General features: G+C 37.2%; 1 long non-coding RNA gene across 1 annotated transcript; it reads right to left on the reverse strand.

The window, feature by feature from the left end:
* Nucleotides 1–428: 428 nt before the first annotated feature.
* Nucleotides 429–5,492, reverse strand: LOC144368337 (uncharacterized). Its single transcript, XR_013428128.1, has 3 exons — nucleotides 4,418–5,492; nucleotides 3,272–3,336; nucleotides 429–676 (listed from the first exon to the last, which is right to left on the reverse strand). It is a non-coding gene; the product is annotated as an uncharacterized LOC144368337 (long non-coding RNA).
* Nucleotides 5,493–7,010: the final 1,518 nt, after the last annotated feature.

Below are 7,010 nucleotides of genomic sequence, written 5' to 3' on the forward strand. Positions count from 1 at the left end.
ATCCCACCCTCAGATTTTACTACTTCAACTCCCTAAAACAAACCCTGAGAGTGACTTTTGAAAGTACACTCATAAACATTCCCTGTTTAGATGCTACAGCTATCATGCCATGTGCATTTTAAGCAATATTTTTGAGAAGAGAAAACATAACCAGAAAAGATAAATCTCCCTTGGCCCACAATTAAATCAGCCTGCAAATTCCTTAAAAGTTTTCTTTCTTAAGCCATGCTCTTTTCAATTTCACAAACTTGCACCTGTCACACTCTCCTTCCTGAAAGTATGTTAGGTATTTGCTGCCTGCCATCTTAAAGGCACATGCCTGGTTCAGGAAGGAACATATGGGATAGTATGACCTCTGCCTAGTGGGTGAATCTACTGTCCTCCCACTTAGGCAGTCTCCATCATTCAAGACCACACACAAGATGCAGATACCAGGAGAGAAGGTACAAATATCACTTGCCTAATGGAATCTCTCATGAGCTGGGCACCTTGGAACATCTTTCTGTGAGCAGGGCCTCTGGGCACCTTACAAAATGCTCTGCCAACTTGTGCTCTTCAGCCAGTTCCTCTGGATGGCCCTCAGGGTCATGCTGGATAAGGAGGTCCTTGATATGCCTACTGAGGAAGAAAGAAGCATCTTCATCTTCCTGCAGCTTCAGGGGGCCAATTCTGGTGCCTGAAATTCAATCAGCAAATTAAAATCCCTAAGGTAGGATACAAGGGGAAATTTATAACTAGAACTCAATGAATGATGGGATAGTAGGATTTGGACACAGATTTCTATGACAATATCCCTTTGAAGCCTTCAAACCAATATTCTGGTACTTTTGGAGCAATTGTTCACACATTCTTGCACTTGCCAGTTTACCTCCTGCAGACTACTACACACCCAATGTTGGTACTTCATCTACTTTCTTGGTACTTTTCTTTTGATACTATTAAAAAATACATTTGTACATGTGTATATATTTATACATTTAGGCATATAAATGTATATGTATACACATGTACACGTACATATGTATAGATAAAAACATACATAAGTACAGATATATATCTAACTGCATTCCTTGCTTTGAGAGCCCTACTACAAAAGATGAAGTATGTGGAAGGAAGTCTGAATTTAACCCTGCATTTAGACTCTACATGAGAAGGTGGATGGGACCTGGGTACAGGAAATCCCGAGATTGATTCATTCAGAGTTACTCTACAAGTACCAAAAGGAAAACAAACTTATGTGGGGAATGACATTGCTGTTTGGGTGAATGGAATTGGTAGTAATCAGCAGCTTGTGTGTACAGGGTCGTGTTTCTCTCTGTCCTTCCACCTGGGTTGAGCTTGGAGACAAAGTGCTGTGCCAGCCTGTTCCTATCAGCAATTTGCTCTCAGAGGACCTTCCCCAGGGGACTGTCAGAGTCTTCCATGTGAGGAAGTCCTTGAGATGCTGACTGAGGAAGAATTAGGCATCTCTCCCTTCCGGGGACTGCTGGGGTAACTGGGTGACAGCTCTCAAGCCTGAGCATGACTTAGAACAAAGAATTTCCTGACGCAGGTAGAAAGGAATGCATCAGAATGCATGCAGCATTGAGAAGCAATAAGGATTTGAGAGAGGTGTTTCTGAAGACATCATGAGGAGTCCTTCAGTGCAATTCTGACTCATTTAATGCCAGAAGTCCATGAGCATTCATAGTTTACTTGAACTCTATTTCAGTAAGTTCAGAAATAATAAGTTTTGACCTTTAATACAGGAATATTGAAGAAAGCAAGCAATATCCTTTAAAAACACACTTTGAAACTCTGTGCAATACGTACAAACATACAGAAGACCAATTTTTCCCTGGATCTGGAGGGAAGAATCTATACAATCAACATATCACATTGGTTAGCTCAGCACCCCTGGATGATCAGAATTACCTGGGGGCATTGGCTCCTGTCCTTCATCCTTACCATGTTATTTATTTCCTGCCAATAAAACCAGACTGGGCCAGCCACATTAAACTACTCCTGCTTTACACATTGCAAACACGAGCATAGAAATGTTCTCTGGGTACACTGGGATGTCCTGAGAAGAATACTGAAGGAGAACTTAAAAGAAGGTACCCTGCACTTACCATAAAAACTGGCCTTGTTTTGGAGACCAGGTGAGTAGGCAGTCCTGTTCTGATAAATTATTGACCCAGATCCTGTCTCTGAACTCTGGAAAAAATCAAGCATGCACTTTTTTCCCCCCAAGAGATTCTGGTAAAAGTGCCTAGCTGCCTTCTAAAACACATGGGTAAGTTCCCTCAGCAGACACTTTGTTTCATGTTGGTTCAGATTAGAAAAGTCACTGAAAATAGATTTAGATGGAATATGCAAACTCTCACAAAGGAAACATTTATTGGTGTGCCATTGACACAGTATCCTTGGCTATTAATGGATTTTGCAGGTGACAGGGTAAAGCCTTATCTTCAGGGAAAATGCCATACATAGGCAATGAGAATTTGGGACTGGAGCTTAGAGCCAAGCAAACATGGTACCATCTTGAAACATATAAGCGATTTTGCTGTCCTTCTTGGATAGCCACAAATGTTCAAAAAACACTGCGGAGAATTGATATTTTAACAGGACAAGTAGAGGAGAGATAAGAGGACCCACTGCAAAAGAGTCTTTTGGATAGATGATTAGGCATCTGCATGCTAAAGAACTAAATGAGATTCTTTGAATACATTCACTCTCCTCATCCCTGCCTGCAATGTTCCATAACTTGCATTTGCCAGTGAGTGCCAGGAGGGACAGGTGGGGCTAAAAGTTGGAAGAGTGCAAGCTACCTGACCCACCCAATGCCTGTACTTCAGACCTTGTCCTAGTGTTTGACTCATACCAATGAGTAACTATGGGACCTGCCTGCAGGGAGATCTCTCTACCCACATAGAGGGTTGAAATTGAAGAATAGGGAGGCTACCTGGGAACCCACAAGGAGCCACCTTTTTCTTTTTAATTTTTTTAATAATTGTAGATGGACAGTTTTATTTGTTTTGTTTTTATGCTCTAATCTCTTTAGTTTTTTATGCAGTGCTAAGGATCAAACTCAGTGCCTCACACACATAGCCAAGCACTCTGCCACCAAGCTACAGCCCCATTCCACCACCTTTTTCATGGAAGCAGTGTATTCACTGGCCCCATCCAGAGTAGAGTAAACTACATGTTCCTCAGAGAGGGAGGCTGGACTCTTGCTTGGGAGGCCAGAAAAGTGAGATAAGTCATGACAGCTGGAATGAGCCCAAAGCACCTCTTTCAATGAGTCCATCAGCACTTCATTCATATCCTCCTCCACTTGCAGCTCCATGCAGAGACCTGTATGATATACAAAACAATTACATGGCTGCATTTTCTTAGTTTCAGAAGAGTATATCACTGCAGTGTTTTGTACAAACACTAGTTTTTCCTATACTTACACACAAAAAGCAACCTTCAATGACAATAAATATACTCTACGTGAATGGCAGTAGTGATAATGATTTATATGCTCCATTCAAAGTTAGTAACATGAAACGCAAAAGTACTAAAAGAAATGATCTGAGCAAGTTTGACAGCCAGAATCGAAGATTATTGTCTTATATCATCTTGTTATTCTGAATAATTGTAATATATGTGTGTGAGGTTGTATGTTCTGAACTTAGTCCTATCAACAAAATTAATTATTTGATGGAATTAATTATTTTGAGTTTCAAAATTCACAGGCAGGGATAGAAACATTTTTATATGCAGATCTAGCTTCCAGGCCACAGGTCAGAATACCCAACATCACATTTAATTCCCATTAGTAGTCCAGTCATTATTTTATTATGATTATACAGTCTTGTAAAATGTCCTTTTTATGAAATGCAATCCATTTTCATCTAATAACATTTTAGATGCCAAGTATTTAGAAGTGACTCTGAAGAACAAAATTATTTCCTGAAAATGTTCATACTAACATACAAATTAGCACCAGACTGAAGACAAGGACAAAACAAAATCAAATATAAAGACTGGATTTTAAATGCCACTACTAATACCAGATTAATTTTGAATATTCCTATTTGTACTGGAGTATTCATTACAAAAAGAACATTTCTAGTTTAACATCTTCAGAATAAAGTTTTAAATACCAATCCTTAAAATAGTTCATTTGAAAATATATAGAGAAATGTAATAAGCATGCATAAATGTTTTTTCATCAGATTTGATTACATACTTATTGTAGATATTTGTAAGTTATTCACCCCTGATTATCAGTAAAGTTTGCTAGATGTCATGAAGTAAAAGATCCGAAAAAAGATTCTAGAATAAACACTGCCACTGGAAAAGACACTGAAAAGCAGCCGTTTGCAACATTTTGAAAATCTGTTTTCATATTTCAGTTTTATAAGAAGTAGTTTTAAGTATTACATACATGATGATAAAGTTATACTTGTCTCATGTAGTCCTGAATTTGGTACAAAAGAAACTACGTTAAAATCACATCAAGGGCTGGGGATGTGGCTCAAGTGGTAGCGTGCTCGCCTGGCATGTGTGCGGCCCGGGTTCGATCCTCAGCACCACATACAAGCAAGATGTTGTCTTCGCCGAAAAACTAATAAATAAATAAATAAATAAATATTAAAAAAATTCTCTCCTCTCTCTTTTTTTTAAAAAAAAAAAATCACATCAAATCTCAGATCGAGAAAAGTAGTTTTGTTTTGTTTTTTCCTTTTGATAAGTGAGCATGTGTTTTGCAATCTCTCAATTCACAGGAGTACAAAGTTAGACCCTGAACATGTCTTGTGGCTGTCTTTGCCTTCCTTCAGAGCTCCCAAATCACAATGAAGTACATTGTAACACAGTAGTGAGGTTCAATAGTTGAACACCTGCAAAATAGGACTGATTAATTGGTTAAAATGTAATCATATTTGTCAATATAATTTAAGATTAAAAATAATTCTCATATCTTACTACTGATTTTCAATATAGCCCATCATTTTGATTCTTCAATACTTGGTATATTTTTCATAAAAAAACATATTGGGAAAGGAAAGTTTCATTGAGATAAGGACAAGAACAAAAATTATTGAGCTCTGTGGAAACTTTGATGATAAAACAGACAACAGTTCAAGCACCTCTTACTTTCTTAGCTAAAGGTACTATTGATGAGCACATCAGGTACTAGGAAGGTCAAAGTGCATTGTGCTAACAGACATGAGAGTTGTATTTAAGGTAGTGTGTTAATAAGCACTGAAGAAATCCATTAGTAACTACAATGAGGTTGTTTTAGTCAAAGGGAGTAATTAATAGAATTATGAATAATGGTTGTTATGCAATTCAACCCTAGAAAATGATATTGAATATGAAAAGACAGACTTGATATTATACAATAATGTAGTGTTTGGCAAGTGTCAACGTTAGACTAAAAAGGAGTTGATTGTGTATATCTCTAAGTTAAATACTATTGCCTAATTGTTGAGTGACTTCTACAAGTGTTTTGTTTGTAAAAAGGTTATTTTTTTTTCTTTAAAAGTGGGAAGACACAAATTGCTATTTGCTTACTGTATTTCAAACTTTCACAAATAGTGAGGATGGGGGTTAAGAGCATAATGTTGGATAAAATGTTCAAATGTTCTAATAAAGACCAAAAAAATGTAAATAAATCTACAAGTGCTGCAAGACTACTTATTTCTCAGTTCAGAGACTGATTTTATGACATCAATGACAGCTCATTGTAAAAAAAAAAATTGAAGACTAACTCTGATAATAGGAATTTCTTAGAAGATACTGAAATTGCTCTTTTCCTTCATTTAATATAATTGATTCACTTTCTGCATTCCCTTCTGCTTTCTACCTTCCTTTAAATACATTAACAGATTAAATATATTAACAGACTTTCCCACGAAATATATTAACAGATTTGCCATTCTTATTGACTTTCTATTCTCATTTAACATCCCCCAGCCTTCAGTGCCAAAAGGAAGCACTAAAATAACAAAATGCTTGGCTCCAGAAATTACTCTAGGCAACAACCTTTATCTTCTGTCCATTCTTTTTCAGTTCATCTCCCATTGACCATGAGCAGTCTTCCTCCTTTCTTTTGACATCTTAGAGACTTCACTGGCTTTGAATCAGCTTCTACCCAGGTGGGAGCTATAAAACTACCCCAGTCATCACAGAGGACTGTGTAAAGGCAAATTCAAAACCTTTTTCACGGTGAGGAAGAGATGAAAGGCTTAGAACCCTCATAAATTAATAAATTCTTCTAATCACAATTCTGAAATAGTATTCTTCCTTTATATTTATATTTGTCTTTCCAGAGCTCAGATCTTCAACAATTATTATAATAGTATACTTATTATTCATTTCCTCCTCAATTCACTTAACTACATATACACACATACAATAAAGGACTCTAATAACTCTATCAATGCAATTTTCACAGAGAGTATACCCGATTGCATTATTGTCATTAAAATCATTTAATATCACTCTTTGTTTTTAGAAAAATTCTATTTGGGGGGATTGGTGTTTCATGACTTGGATCCTTTTCACTAATTGGACCTGCTTCTTTGCACTTTAAAACAAAAATGCTAATTCTAGTGTTGCAATGCTAATTCTAGTGTTGGGTTCTCTAATTCTAGTGTTGCAAATGCTAATTCTAGTGTTGGGTTCTCTAGATGGTCAAGCTTGGGTATTTCTGTGCACCTTCAGTCCCTTACTCCGTAATATGGCATTTCCAATGACTTATAATTCCTGCCTCATACCATGTCATTGCCTGACTGATTCCTACCTAGCTTTCTAAAGTGAGTCTATCAGTGAGATGTTCTGATAACTGGTGCTTACAATTCGCTCAGTTGCTCTATCTAGGTGATTCTATGGCACTCTGTTAATTCCCATCCAACAGATACAGAACGTGCACAAATTCTTTTTCTGCTTGCCACTTTATGCAACTATACCACACACCACCTGAGGGTCTTACATCTTGTATGTTTGAATTCCAAGCACTTTGTCACAGTAAGTGC

Source organism: Ictidomys tridecemlineatus, chromosome 11 (assembly GCF_052094955.1).
Source record: "Ictidomys tridecemlineatus isolate mIctTri1 chromosome 11, mIctTri1.hap1, whole genome shotgun sequence".
Classification (NCBI taxonomy): domain Eukaryota; kingdom Metazoa; phylum Chordata; class Mammalia; order Rodentia; family Sciuridae; genus Ictidomys; species Ictidomys tridecemlineatus.